Source organism: Malaya genurostris, chromosome 1, assembly GCF_030247185.1.
Source record: "Malaya genurostris strain Urasoe2022 chromosome 1, Malgen_1.1, whole genome shotgun sequence".
NCBI lineage: Eukaryota > Metazoa > Arthropoda > Insecta > Diptera > Culicidae > Malaya > Malaya genurostris.
In genome coordinates, this window is record NC_080570.1 from 163603623 (window position 1) to 163621599 (window position 17977).

A 17977-nucleotide genomic window follows, 5' to 3' on the forward strand; every position below is an offset into this window, starting at 1 on the left:
TGAAACTTTATGTGACACTAAAAAAAAAGCAGACGTGTTGATTGACAATTTGTATAGTCGCACTAAGAAAATACATAGTCGGTTGAAAAACACCATACGACAATATTCTTTCTACATAAATTATGTTGATATGAACAATATGTATAGTGCTTTCAAACTTGACAATCTCTATCCAACTATATGTTTATTCATGGTAACATTTTTATATTCTGAAGAAGAACTTACTCACATGGTAGTCATAACTATATCACTTCTCAACTTTATAATGACCGAAAGTTCAAGTTCACCTTACTTGTAGTTGTCATTGGCACTTTTTCGTTCTTATTTTGATGATTGTCAAAATTACCACACCAGAAAAGTCATAAAGACAAATAGTATAGTCAAGTAGAAGATTTTTTGTTCTAGTGCTTATTACAATACAGATGGTAAGTAATCTGATGGTCGTTACTATTATTTGAGTGCATAGTTGAAATGACCATGAGGAACAGGTTGCGGTTACTATAATATTTTTCTGAGTGTAGCGTTTACACGACGACACGACCTGCCACTCGTCTATCAAAACTGTATCGTAAATTTAACTACCCCTCAGTAACTGGAAGTGTCAAATCGAAAACGCTAGTGAATTTTTTTAAACTGACAGCACAAGTTGATATATTTATTGATTTCGAATAACAGTCACCATAACCTTGGTTACTGCATATCGAAGGCAAGATGAATGTAAACAAAATAAATTTCAGATCGGTTATTATATTACGGAACATTTTAATGGATTTACCTGACTCGAGCGGAATGTAAAAAATGAGGAGTATGAGTTATGTCTTTTATAAAGCCAAGTTCAAAATTCAGGTCTTGACTTCAAACCGTTGTGTGAGAAGGAAGACATGGAAATGACCGACAACGAGCTGAGCGAGGCTAGTGCTCTGCGGTACCTGTATAACGTACGGTAAAATTATTTCTTTGTGGAATTCCACTAGTAATCCTCGAATAGTGGCCAACAAGGTGAAATACTGTTTCCACTTCTGCGCAATCAACCGACACAAAACAATTTTGACACCGGTATATTACACCGAATCCTACTGCCCAGAAAAGCTAGCAGTTGAAGTGTACGGATGAATCGCTGGAAGCAGATCATTGTCCTCGTTCGTTGGTTTCATCCTTAGTTTCGATTAAATTCCGATCGAGTTCATTTAAATGCATTTCTGATTAATTTGAACAAAGTTTAACACAAATAGAAAAATTCCACCGCTTTCAAAACATGTTTATTTGTTTTGGGGTTCCTTGGTAACTATTCCATAGCAACTTAAACAGTGTTGCTCGAGAAGATTATTTTTATCATTTACAAGGGGTCGCTAGATTTGTGGTAACTGGCGGTGAATCGTTAGCGAACAGTTTTAATGCTGATTTTTCTTCGAAGTGCCTGGTCGTGTCGTCGGTTTACACTTCTGCTGGCTGCCAGCTAGGACAGGACCTGACAATTGTTAATCCACTTTTAGGACCAATTTCGGACCAGCTCGTGATTGGTTGAAATTGACATTAGCAAGTACAAGTTGTTGAAATCAATATTACTGCAGGGTGGTAGAAAAAGTGAACATTTAGGGGTTTTGTTGGTTTGTGCAAAAAGCACATATTTTGTTTCTATTTCTTTGCGTTTCGCCTTCGGCTCGTCAGTGCTTATAGCAGTTCAATTTGAACTAACCCAGTAAGCCGTTCTAGTTTTATTTAGTCGACCAGTTCTTCTGTCAAACTTAAAACTGGTCTACGATGCCGTTCTATTTTTTTGTATATTTGAAACACGAATAAAACACTGCTGGGGCTGCCAGTTTTTCTTGTTATTAAATTCAGATTTAAATTTTGTAACTGGCATAAATTATGCATCTAGAACTAGAACACTACTGAATATGCCCTAAAGTGGGCCAAAATACCTCTGTTACCCTTCTTTTTGCGTCCTTGAATCGTATGAAAAAATACAAGCAATCTCGTTCTTAACGCTTCACGCTTCACACTGTTATACATTTGATGGAATTGGGAACAAGAGAATTCAAGCTGTTACTAACCTCAGATTCCGTGTCGTTGAAAAATTCAAAACGGTTTCGAGCAAGGAAAGGCTAAGAACTTTGAACTTCAAAAATCGATAGATATTTTAGCAAGTCTTACTAGTTTTTGATCAATTGATTTCGTCACTTAAAAGTCGAATCGAAAATGATTTTGCGCGATTTTTTTCAAACTATTGGAAAAATGGCTTTTTTACGTTCCACGAAATTGCTAAATCCAATTAGTTCAGTATTCCAGCTTCTTCGTTGTACCACAAACTAACAGACAGGACACTCAAATTGGATTCTTTAATCGTTTTAACGGTCATTTCGAATATTCCTTTAGTTGGGACAGTACTCGCATATGTCATGATGGCGCCACGTGACCCTATCAAAACCATCCTGTCTGTTATCTAGACTGTGTTTATTCTTTTCATTTACCAACAGAGTTGCCATTCATACAGAATTACCTGTAATGTATTGATTTGCATACGTCCATGCGAATTTCATGCAGGATACAGATGGAATACATATTGCCAAAACTTTATACAGAATTGTGCCTACTTCTCATTCTCCAACGCAATACAAAATCAAACCCGTTGTTGTTACAATTCTAGTCTGCCGTTACTTAATTTCGGGTGAAAATTACCAACACAATCAAAAATAGTCTAGATGAACAACGTTGAGAAAAATAAATGGTTACCTTCTAACATATTATGACCAGGCATCACTGCAAGCAGCTGACCGGTGTTGACAAACGAGGGGGAGCCAACTAGTAAAAATACTTTTACATAACACAAGGGGTGTACCGATAGTAAATAGTTCGCGCAGTTCAATATAGGTGGAAGTAGTGCATCACTAAAAATTATTATTATAAGAATTTACTCATACTGTAATGCCTGTTAGTCTGTGGTTTTAGTACCTTTTGAGTACGAAATTATCCCCTTGGCCGCTTTCAAGTGCAGATTAGCACTGAATTGACTCACCACATCTACCGCATACGCAATGTCCGGACGAGTAACTTGAGCTGCAAAAGACAGACACCCAACAGCTTCCATGAACGGTATCGGATTCGAATCCGCCATACTAAAACGTCGTATGGTACTCTCAATATAGGCTTGTTGATCGAGCCAAAGCTTTGCTTCCGCTCGTTTTCTCGTTACTTGAATACCAAAGTTGAAACATTCATCGATGTTTTTCTCAATTGGCTGTCAATGTTAGATTCGCCTTTCTTTGAAAAAAAGCTGATATGATGCATTTTCGGATTGACGAGTGTGATATTCTCCTTTCCGCGGATATCCACATATATTCCAGACACTCCCCACTTAGAAAAAAACGTTCAACGGTGGTCCTTCATTGGTCCAATACGTTGGATCATTGGTCCAATGAAAGTCCAATCAATCGTTCAACGGGAGGCCAACACGGGTTCTTCGTTTGCCGATTTTGAAACAGACCGTTGAACCGAATGCCATTTTTTTCGTTCAACAAACCCGGCAGACAGAGGTCCATTGTTGAACCATTTTTAACATGAGGAGTTGGAGCCCCGTTGGACTAGTTTTACTGCAGAATTTCTGAAGTTTTCTCCACTTATTTGTTTAAACTAACAATACATACCTGCACAATACTTCTACTTCACGTAGAATAACAACAAATTTTCTTTCTATGTAAAGGTAACACTTAATTTTCACACTATTTTTGCATGAGAAAAAACAACAACAAACCGTTCCAGCAAATTGAACGAATATTTCGTGCAATATGTCGTTCAACAAGCGCTCAAAAATCAACAAAATTGAACGGCCTGCTGAGAGGGTCGTTCGCGGCCTCTGACTCAACGCAAGCCACCGTTATTCCGCACTGTCATACACTGCTACACGCTAAACCAATCCTACTCAATGTGGATATCACATAATTCAGGATACCACAACGAGAAACAGCAAAATAAATGAAAGTAATTTGAAAATTTTATTGAATTATTTTCGTATATAATGCCCTTAATTATATTGGATGTGCATGAAGATCAGAGTTGCATGTTATTTTTTCAAAAATCTGTTTATGGCTCAAAAATTTATCTGGATTTGTCTGTGCCTAACATAAATAAAAAAAATCCAGATTCCCCAGTGTAATAGTAATGTAGTTGAGTAACCGGTGACACCAAAAGCGCCGTCTGGTGTAAAATGGGTGCGTAAATGCTCCTAAAATGCATGTACAAAGTTGCCTGCGCATTTATCACAACCACAGTAGCTAACGAAAAAAGTACAACCATTTCTCACTGGAAGCGCTGTTAGTGTCTCCGTACAATGGGAAATCTATGTTTAATTGATTTATGGTACTAGAGAATTTTGACTGGAACTCATTTTCAGTGAGCAAAAAAAAGGGTTAAGTGCTAAGGACAAGGGAAATCAAAGCCGTGTTGTATGAAAATACTTACTTTCAATTCGTCAGAAGATGCTTGCGTTCCAAGGTAAAATATGCATTGTATTTAATATCTTGCAATTTCATTGTAACTACTATTACTATACAGTTGAAGTATCCTCTTATAGAAAAAATTCACTTTTACATTGAAAAAAAAAATTCGGTCATCTATTCTATTTTGATTCAGCACACTTTCATACTGTGCAGTTCGATTTGGTTTGATACGTAGCCGGATTCTGTGATATTCAGGTAAAAAAAATAACTTTAAAATCAACTAATATTTATTTCCCAAAGTTAATATACCTAAGTTTATTTATCGATGTCAAATACGTTTTCTCATGTGGGCGTTTACTTAAATCTAGCAATCTTAGCATAAAAATAATTTCTAAGGCTAACAACGTTGTATTTGTTTACATTATATTATGCAAAAGAGAATGTTTGTAATACAAACCATATTAACAATATTTTTCTATAGATAATATTAAATAATTTCATTTTTTTTAACAATCGTTAGAACTGATCTGCTCTATCTTACTTTTAAGTACAAACCAGCAATTAGTGCTTACCATACTATCTTTGATCAAGTTGAGAATAAAATAATTCAAATATTCTGAAACGATTTAGTTCTGAAGATGAATTCTCTGATTGTTTTTTTTTATCAAACCACAAAATATCTCTGTCGCCTGTTGTCGTTGGAATCGTAATTATTCGTGAGATTTGTTACTCAGATTGACAAGCGGGAACCGCTTAGTTCGACTCGGAATTTGATAAACTGAACGACTCTGTATGGAAGCGCTTTTACGGCTGCAAAAAGTAGCTTAAAATTCTTCGAGTGTTAGAATAGAAACGAGTACGGCTTGTATGCTCAATTCATAAGGAAAATTAATGGACTGTCAGAATGCGTAACAATGGAGAAATTTATGGAGGTCGTAGACACCAAGAAAGAAAACGTCGGCGAGGGTTCTACCTATATATTCTGAACCGGAGCAATGAATATGAAAATTGCTTGTAGAGCAGGTTCTTTGTTAGAAATAGAGATCGCACTATTGGAAACCCTAAGTAGAGATGTTGAATCTTCAATCAACTTCAGTACGACACTCAGGTCCTTCAAGACGTAATCAAAGAGTTATACATAGATTAGGTATACCTGATAGATTTACGGGAGTCGGAATGTAACGGTCACTAGCTTACACAAAATTCCACCGCTTTCAAAACATGTTTATTTGTTTTGGGGTTCCTTGGTAACTATTCCATAGCAACTTAAACAGTGTTGCTCGAGAAGATTATTTTTATCATTTACAAGGGGTCGCTAGATTTGTGGTAACTGGCGGTGAATCGTTAGCGAACAGTTTTAATGCTGATTTTTCTTCGAAGTGCCTGGTCGTGTCGTCGGTTTACACTTCTGCTGGCTGCCAGCTAGGACAGGACCTGACAATTGTTAATCCACTTTTAGGACCAATTTCGGACCAGCTCGTGATTGGTTGAAATTGACATTAGCAAGTACAAGTTGTTGAAATCAATATTACTGCAGGGTGGTAGAAAAAGTGAACATTTAGGGGTTTTGTTGGTTTGTGCAAAAAGCACATATTTTGTTTCTATTTCTTTGCGTTTCGCCTTCGGCTCGTCAGTGCTTATAGCAGTTCAATTTGAACTAACCCAGTAAGCCGTTCTAGTTTTATTTAGTCGACCAGTTCTTCTGTCAAACTTAAAACTGGTCTACGATGCCGTTCTATTTTTTTGTATATTTGAAACACGAATAAAACACTGCTGGGGCTGCCAGTTTTTCTTGTTATTAAATTCAGATTTAAATTTTGTAACTGGCATAAATTATGCATCTAGAACTAGAACACTACTGAATATGCCCTAAAGTGGGCCAAAATACCTCTGTTACCCTTCTTTTTGCGTCCTTGAATCGTATGAAAAAATACAAGCAATCTCGTTCTTAACGCTTCACGCTTCACACTGTTATACATTTGATGGAATTGGGAACAAGAGAATTCAAGCTGTTACTAACCTCAGATTCCGTGTCGTTGAAAAATTCAAAACGGTTTCGAGCAAGGAAAGGCTAAGAACTTTGAACTTCAAAAATCGATAGATATTTTAGCAAGTCTTACTAGTTTTTGATCAATTGATTTCGTCACTTAAAAGTCGAATCGAAAATGATTTTGCGCGATTTTTTTCAAACTATTGGAAAAATGGCTTTTTTACGTTCCACGAAATTGCTAAATCCAATTAGTTCAGTATTCCAGCTTCTTCGTTGTACCACAAACTAACAGACAGGACACTCAAATTGGATTCTTTAATCGTTTTAACGGTCATTTCGAATATTCCTTTAGTTGGGACAGTACTCGCATATGTCATGATGGCGCCACGTGACCCTATCAAAACCATCCTGTCTGTTATCTAGACTGTGTTTATTCTTTTCATTTACCAACAGAGTTGCCATTCATACAGAATTACCTGTAATGTATTGATTTGCATACGTCCATGCGAATTTCATGCAGGATACAGATGGAATACATATTGCCAAAACTTTATACAGAATTGTGCCTACTTCTCATTCTCCAACGCAATACAAAATCAAACCCGTTGTTGTTACAATTCTAGTCTGCCGTTACTTAATTTCGGGTGAAAATTACCAACACAATCAAAAATAGTCTAGATGAACAACGTTGAGAAAAATAAATGGTTACCTTCTAACATATTATGACCAGGCATCACTGCAAGCAGCTGACCGGTGTTGACAAACGAGGGGGAGCCAACTAGTAAAAATACTTTTACATAACACAAGGGGTGTACCGATAGTAAATAGTTCGCGCAGTTCAATATAGGTGGAAGTAGTGCATCACTAAAAATTATTATTATAAGAATTTACTCATACTGTAATGCCTGTTAGTCTGTGGTTTTAGTACCTTTTGAGTACGAAATTATCCCCTTGGCCGCTTTCAAGTGCAGATTAGCACTGAATTGACTCACCACATCTACCGCATACGCAATGTCCGGACGAGTAACTTGAGCTGCAAAAGACAGACACCCAACAGCTTCCATGAACGGTATCGGATTCGAATCCGCCATACTAAAACGTCGTATGGTACTCTCAATATAGGCTTGTTGATCGAGCCAAAGCTTTGCTTCCGCTCGTTTTCTCGTTACTTGAATACCAAAGTTGAAACATTCATCGATGTTTTTCTCAATTGGCTGTCAATGTTAGATTCGCCTTTCTTTGAAAAAAAGCTGATATGATGCATTTTCGGATTGACGAGTGTGATATTCTCCTTTCCGCGGATATCCACATATATTCCAGACACTCCCCACTTAGAAAAAAACGTTCAACGGTGGTCCTTCATTGGTCCAATACGTTGGATCATTGGTCCAATGAAAGTCCAATCAATCGTTCAACGGGAGGCCAACACGGGTTCTTCGTTTGCCGATTTTGAAACAGACCGTTGAACCGAATGCCATTTTTTTCGTTCAACAAACCCGGCAGACAGAGGTCCATTGTTGAACCATTTTTAACATGAGGAGTTGGAGCCCCGTTGGACTAGTTTTACTGCAGAATTTCTGAAGTTTTCTCCACTTATTTGTTTAAACTAACAATACATACCTGCACAATACTTCTACTTCACGTAGAATAACAACAAATTTTCTTTCTATGTAAAGGTAACACTTAATTTTCACACTATTTTTGCATGAGAAAAAACAACAACAAACCGTTCCAGCAAATTGAACGAATATTTCGTGCAATATGTCGTTCAACAAGCGCTCAAAAATCAACAAAATTGAACGGCCTGCTGAGAGGGTCGTTCGCGGCCTCTGACTCAACGCAAGCCACCGTTATTCCGCACTGTCATACACTGCTACACGCTAAACCAATCCTACTCAATGTGGATATCACATAATTCAGGATACCACAACGAGAAACAGCAAAATAAATGAAAGTAATTTGAAAATTTTATTGAATTATTTTCGTATATAATGCCCTTAATTATATTGGATGTGCATGAAGATCAGAGTTGCATGTTATTTTTTCAAAAATCTGTTTATGGCTCAAAAATTTATCTGGATTTGTCTGTGCCTAACATAAATAAAAAAAATCCAGATTCCCCAGTGTAATAGTAATGTAGTTGAGTAACCGGTGACACCAAAAGCGCCGTCTGGTGTAAAATGGGTGCGTAAATGCTCCTAAAATGCATGTACAAAGTTGCCTGCGCATTTATCACAACCACAGTAGCTAACGAAAAAAGTACAACCATTTCTCACTGGAAGCGCTGTTAGTGTCTCCGTACAATGGGAAATCTATGTTTAATTGATTTATGGTACTAGAGAATTTTGACTGGAACTCATTTTCAGTGAGCAAAAAAAAGGGTTAAGTGCTAAGGACAAGGGAAATCAAAGCCGTGTTGTATGAAAATACTTACTTTCAATTCGTCAGAAGATGCTTGCGTTCCAAGGTAAAATATGCATTGTATTTAATATCTTGCAATTTCATTGTAACTACTATTACTATACAGTTGAAGTATCCTCTTATAGAAAAAATTCACTTTTACATTGAAAAAAAAAATTCGGTCATCTATTCTATTTTGATTCAGCACACTTTCATACTGTGCAGTTCGATTTGGTTTGATACGTAGCCGGATTCTGTGATATTCAGGTAAAAAAAATAACTTTAAAATCAACTAATATTTATTTCCCAAAGTTAATATACCTAAGTTTATTTATCGATGTCAAATACGTTTTCTCATGTGGGCGTTTACTTAAATCTAGCAATCTTAGCATAAAAATAATTTCTAAGGCTAACAACGTTGTATTTGTTTACATTATATTATGCAAAAGAGAATGTTTGTAATACAAACCATATTAACAATATTTTTCTATAGATAATATTAAATAATTTCATTTTTTTTAACAATCGTTAGAACTGATCTGCTCTATCTTACTTTTAAGTACAAACCAGCAATTAGTGCTTACCATACTATCTTTGATCAAGTTGAGAATAAAATAATTCAAATATTCTGAAACGATTTAGTTCTGAAGATGAATTCTCTGATTGTTTTTTTTTATCAAACCACAAAATATCTCTGTCGCCTGTTGTCGTTGGAATCGTAATTATTCGTGAGATTTGTTACTCAGATTGACAAGCGGGAACCGCTTAGTTCGACTCGGAATTTGATAAACTGAACGACTCTGTATGGAAGCGCTTTTACGGCTGCAAAAAGTAGCTTAAAATTCTTCGAGTGTTAGAATAGAAACGAGTACGGCTTGTATGCTCAATTCATAAGGAAAATTAATGGACTGTCAGAATGCGTAACAATGGAGAAATTTATGGAGGTCGTAGACACCAAGAAAGAAAACGTCGGCGAGGGTTCTACCTATATATTCTGAACCGGAGCAATGAATATGAAAATTGCTTGTAGAGCAGGTTCTTTGTTAGAAATAGAGATCGCACTATTGGAAACCCTAAGTAGAGATGTTGAATCTTCAATCAACTTCAGTACGACACTCAGGTCCTTCAAGACGTAATCAAAGAGTTATACATAGATTAGGTATACCTGATAGATTTACGGGAGTCGGAATGTAACGGTCACTAGCTTACACAAATACCCCACATAGAAGCATAAAGAACAACAGTTTCAAGGATGAAAACTCGTCTAGCTGGCTCAAACTTAAGAAAATTTTTGAACAAACTCCAAGAGAAAAGAAAAATCACATGCACCAAGACGCTTCTAAAATGTACACTGAACCGAAACGTCAAACCCAAAGAAATTGTGTAGGCTACACATGAGATCGTAATTTAGAGAATTGTGAAAGATTCGAAAATTCGTCATCTGAAAAACGAAATGAGATTGTTAAACAAGCCAAGCTGTGCTTTCGCTGTTTACGCTCGAATTACATAGTTAAATTTTGCAAATCAAATAGATACTGCAACTAGGATGGATATAAGCTTAAACATCATCCATTATTACATGTTGATGCAAAGAATAAGGTTGAAAATGAAATTAATTGCCATCAAGAATCGAAAGGCAATAGTTTTTACCAAATTTTTCCAGTTACACTTGGGAAAAAACAATCTTATTTGGTCTAAATCATAGCCATTCATTGGTTTCGAAAAAACCGTTAACAGAAAAGCAAATGAAGCCATAAAAACAAAGTGTTCGGCAACTCATATAGCCAGAACGTCATGATAATTCAGATTTAGATAGGACGGCTAAGCAAGATTAGAACTTGCAACTTGAGCCTTCTAGGAAGGCACTTGCAGACGTTAGGGAATAGCGAAGGATAGCACTAAATGCAAGTGCAAACATTGGATCCTTAATTCCATGTAGTAGCGTATTTGTATCTCACCAGAGAGGCACGATGTAAAATACACTGGTGATCACGTTTTTCTATGTGTTAGCAAATACAAACTATATTACGGAATGCTTCGACAAATTTTCAAGGACACATTTTGCATCGTGCGGTACACTGTCATGATACACTGAAGGGTAAGAACAAGTTCATCATAGTTACTGTTTTTTATAGTGAAAAATAAATAAACAAACAGTTTTCATCTGATAATCAAGATTACAAGCAAAATGTAAGTTAAACAATAATCTAGAATGGTTAAGCCACCATGAATATATTACTAGCGGATTGTATATTCGATTGTATTGATATGATTGCGAAAATCTTGACAGTAAAATGCGGTGTTTTGTTCTGGGATGTTTCAATCGTTGAATTCGAGGAAATGATCTGTCTATTTCATATCATCGAGCACCGAAGAACCCGGTTATTAAAAAAAAAAACTGGTTTATTTTTTGCGGACTGGAGTACAATAGTGTAAAGAACTGGCGCGTATGTTCTGCACATTTCCGGACCAAAGAGTATTGCATTCAATTTGCAAATTGTAAGTCGTATGTCTTTCATTTCTCTTGTGCATGCTCGATGGCACATCTCAAATAAAAATTGCCTTGGAGAGGCAAAAAACGAATTTCTAAAACATATCCGAAATTAAAGTGGTTGTCGGTTTTTTATACGCACTCATGCGACCTTTGGTCATATGATGACGACTTGCAGAGAGACTTCTCCGATGTGCATTAAAAATAATACTCCGTAGTGATAATATCACGGTTCCATACGATTTGACTCAAACTAGGATAAACTATAGAATTTCTTCGAAACTCCAGTGGTTGGTTCGAGCAAAAAACGAATTTCTAAAACATATCCGAAATTATAGTGATTGGTTTCCGACAATACACCAAATATTCTTGTCGCCTTGCGTAGCAATCGGTAGAAAATATTTGCATTAGATTTTACAGCTTAAGATTAGGATGCACGAAATAGGCGATGTTTTCATGAAAGTTAATTTAACAAACGAACCCGCGCAAACAAAGAGAAGTAACGAAAAGAATCTTAAATTGTTTATATCGATAAGCGGCCTAGACGGCAGGCAAATATTAACTATGTTCGATGCTTGCTTATGAAATAGGCGGAAGCTAAAAATAAAACTAAATTGCACCGAAACACGAGTAGAAAAAAACAAAGAGAAGGGCCGACCGGACTATCCGAGTCTGACTACCGAATATAGAAGACAGAAGAACCTGATTTACTCGAATTGCAAATGTAAACAATTATTAGGACCCGAACGGGCCACCCTTACAAGTGCCAGTTAGGGTGGAAGATAGGGTTAGTAGGGAAGTTAGTCTTAACCTAGTATTCAATGTGAAAAGTTTCTTTGCGAAAAACCTGAAGTTCGGAGAAGTCCAGAGCCATTCGACTGCATTAGAGGTCCAGATAAGTCGAACTATAAAGCTGTGAAAGGTAAGCAGTGGTGCTAGCCAACTCAGCCACAAAACCTGGGAAAATGTTCAAAAACGCGCAGATGCATTTAAGGAGTTATTGGAAAAGCGCTATCTAACGAGTCTAAGAAAACGAAGACTTTATAATGCAGAAAAGAAATAGAACGTTTTACCCAAGAATAGATGGGGGCAGTAAGAGTACGTTAACATACTTCAAACCGCGATCAGAGATGAGTTGGATTCTTAACTTCACGATGCATAATCAAACAAAACCAGTCAACGACATGGAAGAAGTTAACGATCTTAACGTTGGTAATTGTCGGCTCAAATATACTGGGAATATTATCATATCACTATGGATATCTACGAGTTTGGTGATGTTTAATAAGACGACGAAGTGATCCGGAAGACGTCGAAATACCTGTACGCGTGATTCGACAACCATCCACCCACAGACGTCATCATCATCGAGAAGGATAATCGTGATGCGACAGCGCACCGAGATAATCCACCTTAAGCAAAATACGGGTCAGGTATGAAGGCACATTGTTTATGCTTCCCTGCGCTTTCGTTAGGACCCGACTAGACTCGGTTAAATAAATTTGCATTTACGTTACGGTCCCTTTAGAGGATTAAATCGTTAGGGATTAACAATGTAAGGTCCAGTACCTGCAATCGTCACTTGTGCTCGAAATGGTTTGAAATGAAAATATTTGTAATGAAAGGAAATGCATTTAGTTTGTAACAATGCAAGTAATTGTCTGGTGCCTGATAATGCTTGAGTTAGGTACCAAAATGGAAACAACGGCCGACCGGATTAGCCGGTCGGGGCATGTACCGGGTAAGAAAACCCAGGATTAGAAAGCGTTGCAATGAATTGCAATTTAACTATGTATTGAAGGGTAGAAGATTTACGGTTTACCCGATATATCATTTGTATACCTACTATGTAAGAAAATTCTGTATAAATAGGTTAGATTTTCTGTAAATAAATCAGTCTTAGATCAGAACCCAAAAGGGTAGTTTGTTGTCACTCAAGAGTATCACGTCCTGCAGTAGTTTGTTCCTCAAAAATATCAAGTCCTGTGAAAAGTGGCTAGAGAAGTATATTTACCAAGGGTATCACGTCCTGCAGTAGTTTGTTCCTCAAAATATCAAGTCCTGTGAAAAACCACTAGAGAAGTATATTTTCAGAAACTTTCCGAAATTTCATATCCGAACGAGCAGTGCACTATTGTGCCATCTGTGTAGAACTAACGCGTATCCCCCACTATAGGAGGTGTCGCCTAGATCACACGATACACAAAGTTGCCAGCCTCCTTAAGAGAACCCCCTTCGAGGGAGATTTTGGTAGCTCCACCAGGAGCTGGTTGTAAACCAAGAAATTCTAATTTCTTACCAAAACACCTTGTATAAATAGGTTAGAAAATTGTAAATGAAGTCAGTCTAAAATCGAAAACGAATCCTTTCACTTGTGCATCACAGCCCGGTAGGACGACCATCATGATGACGACTTTTTCAGTATCGTTATTTTATTCATTCAATTTGCAAATTGTAAGTCGTATGTCTTTCATTTCTCTTGTGCATGTTTGATGGCACATTCCAAATAGAAATTGCCTTGAAGAGGCAAAAAAACGAATTTCTAAAACATATCCGAAATTATAGTGGTTTTTGGTTTTCTGTACGCACTCATGCGACCTTTGGTCATATGATGACGACTTGCAGAGGAACTTCTCCGATATACAGTTACAGACAAACCTAACACACGGATCAGATAGATCAGAAACTATTATCCATAAGGCTTTCACATGTTCCACACATCAAACCATATATTACATGCCTTCAACGAACACCGACTAGCAACAGGTATGCTGACGTAGCGGCGCGCATCCGGTCACCGAGAGTCATCGCCCCAGCCAGGTTGTACCACGCTGTAACGACGACTTCAACACGAATCAACAGGATAACCGCTAAGACAGCAGTTTAAGGCTCGGTCGTTAGGGCTCAGGTACAGATAGGGAATAAAGTTAGTTCAGTTCGATTTAAGAAATGAACCAGTTCGGTGATACTCTTAACAAGTGAATCAATGTGTAACATTTTTTAAAAACTTACTAATGAAATAAAGTACATAAGTATACATTAAAAATAATATTCCGTAGTGATAATATCACGGTTCCATACTGTTACGGCGAGAATCGTAACGTTTCAGACCAATTAAAATCATTTGTAATTACGCGCATTTCGGAATCAGTATTTGATTTGAACCAACGAAGGATCACTTGTATATCATGATTATAAACAAAAAACAGTCAGGTCAAAAGGCAACATGATATTTCATAACCGAAGATAAGGCTGCCAAGTGCATTTGTAATTAGAGAACAAGCAAATGAGCTAGAACTCAAAGGTAACGTCAAACCACTAACTTTAAAGTGGACACAAAACGTTACGAGAGACGAACCCTCAAGCAAACGAGTACGCTTATGGGTTAGTGGTGCAACTAAAAAAGCTTACGCACTAAAAGGTGTGCGCACCATAAAGAACTTACAGCTTCCAAAGCAATCAGTGAACGCTGACAAATTGAAATCGGAATATAAATATCTGAAAGATTTACCGATAGGCACGTACACCAACGAACAGCCTAAGTTATTGATTGGGTTAAACCACAGCCATCTACTAGCACCGGTAGAGAGACGTCTTGGTGGAGAAGGTGAACCAACAGCGATAAAAACAAAGCTAGGTTGGCTGATATAGGGACCGTGCACGAGGGCGTGGTTTAGTGGCCGGCGACGACAGCGCACGAGGCGGCGAGTGGATAAAATAATGCGACCATAGCAAAACTTGTAAACTGAGTTTGAAAATACTTTCTAGCGTATTTTCTCTGCGAATTTTTTTCCGAACCCTATGGAATTATTCGCGTGTGGTGCGAACGATTGTTCAACATCGACTGACTATTAAATTTTGAATCGAATTATTCATTCTGTATCTAAATACGGCCACGTCATTTTCTGTCATTGCAGTTGGATTTGTGTCTAATATTTGTCATATTCACTCAAATTCAAACACTCGAACGATATTCTCTGCACATTAAATGATTTTTCAATCGACTTGACCGGAAACACTGAAAAATATCTTGCTAAAACATTCTAATTTCAGACCATTAGTAAAAATTGCTTCTGTGTAATTTCTTTTTATACTTTCACTCAAAGAAAATACCCCAATAAAAAGTTTAAATATTTTTTAAATGAAGTACGTTTATCTCGAAGTTGTTCTTACTTTCGCTGAATTGCAATCATTACACCACTTGCTATTACTTTATTTTCAGAGCAAAATAGACCCAAATAATTTTCCATTCGTCAAACTTTGAAATGGGCCACAGTTTTAGATAAATTTAGCTACTCGATAAAAAATAACTGCCCGACCGTCAAATTTTAACTAAAAGTTCAAATAATTCACAGGATGGTCCATAACAAGAAAATAAATTGTATTCGTAAAAATGCTAGCAATCTCACGAGTAGCCAGTTTGACGTATACTGAAAATACGAGTCACGAAGCTAACAACAAATAATCATTTTATTGAAACGCTGAACTGTTTTGCCTTTCTTATATAGAAAGTTTATACAAACACTTGAAAATCGACTAGTAAAAATTGGCCAAGTGTCATATGCCATTTCACTCAGTTCGTCGAGCTGAGCAATCTATCTTTGTGTGTGTGTAAAAATGACTTAATCGATGTTGACCAACTTAGATTCAAATGAAAGGTCTATGAATGGTTCTACACGGAATTCTTAAATTTCATCCGGATCCGACTTTCGGTTTCGGAATGATAGGGCAAAGTATGTTAAAAATTGTGTACGTCACTTGAAGAGTCGAAACGAAAAAAGTAAAAAGTTTTCTAAATAGGTCTCGAAAGTATTCCCGGTTTTCGAAAAACGACGGCAGATAATAGTCATATACTCAAAAAAGGATCTCACTTACTTTTACACTTAGTCCGGTATTCCTAATCTTAGGTTCAAATGAGTGATCTTATGCTCCTACCGAAAATTAAGCATATTTTTCGGTTGCAATTAAAATCATGTTAGTTGATGGCCATACGAAACTTCGATTATATGCTCTCGGGTTCTAGTGCCCGAAATACCTACAATAGTGGAACTCCCTTCGTTTTCTCATCGATGTCAGAGAACTGTTTCATTCTGTAGGTTATACTAGTTAATGCACAAACAATCTCTTTGGTTTATTTTAAGAATCGGAGAGAAATATTTTTAATAGTATACCACAGTATTATATATGAGAATATGATTGATGTGAGAAAAGGATCATTACACCACTATGTTGTATTAAAACAGGTTTTTGACTATTTTATTCAGCGTGAACATATGGTAACAGTGTAAAGCTATGGTAGAGGTTTTTCGCCTATTCGCCACTAATGGCGCTACTTGTTATCGTGCACGGTCCCTATACGGAAATATATCTAAAACAGTAGAGTGCGGAATAATTATGCTTCACGAAGAAGAAAAAAAATTGAATGAGCAACTACAGGGTGATTTTTTAAGAGCTTGAGAACTTTTTTAAACAATAAAACGCATAAAATTTGCAAAATCTCATCGGTTCTTTATTTTAAACGTTAGATTGGTACATGACATTTACTTTTTGAAGATAATTTCATTTAAATGTTGACCGCGGCTGCGTCTTAGGTGGTCCATTCGAAAAATCCGCTTTTTTATCGACAAATTTTGTTCAGCGATGAGGCTCATTTCTGGTTGAATGGCTACGTAAATAAGCAAAATTGCCGCATTTGGAGTGAAGAGCAACCAGAAGCCGTTCAAGAACTGCCCATGCATCCCGAAAAATGCACTGTTTGGTGTGGTTTGTACGCTGGTGGAATCATTGGACCGTATTTTTTCAAAGATGCTGTTAGACGCAACGTTACAGTGAATGGCGATCGCTATCGTTCGATGCTAACAAACTTTTTGTTGCCAAAAATGGAAGAACTGAACTTGGTTGACATGTGGTTTCAACAAGATGGCGCTACATGCCACACAGCTCGCGATTCTATGGCCATTTTGAGGGAAAACTTCGGAGAACAATTCATCTCAAGAAATGGACCGGTAAGTTGGCCACCAAGATCATGCGATTTGACGCCTTTAGACTATTTTTTGTGGGGCTACGTCAAGTCTAAAGTCTACAGAAATAAGCCAGTAACTATTCCAGCTTTGGAAGACAACATTTCCGAAGAAATTCGGGCTATTCCGGCCGAAATGCTCGAAAAAGTTGCCCAAAATTGGACTTTCCGAATGGACCACCTAAGACGCAGCCGCGGTCAACATTTAAATGAAATTATCTTCAAAAAGTAAATGTCATGTACCAATCTAACGTTTAAAATAAAGAACCGATGAGATTTTGCAAATTTTATGCGTTTTATTGTTTAAAAAAGTTCTCAAGCTCTTAAAAAATCACCCTTTACAAAGCTACTTTTCAATAGAAGATTTCGGGGTGAAAATCCCAACGTGAAAATCCCAACGTCTGACCAAAATGGAAAGAGGGTTAAGAGATTTGCCTGAATTAAAAGAATGGACGATTAAGACGTTGAAAGAATACGAGGAGAAAAATTACATACGTAAACTTACTCCAAAAGAATTGGAGGAAACAAGCAATCGTGTATTTTATTTACCACATTTTGTTACGATAAATAAGAATAAAATACCACCAAAACCAAGACTCGTATTTGACGCAAAGGCGAAAATTCAAGGAACCTCATTCAAC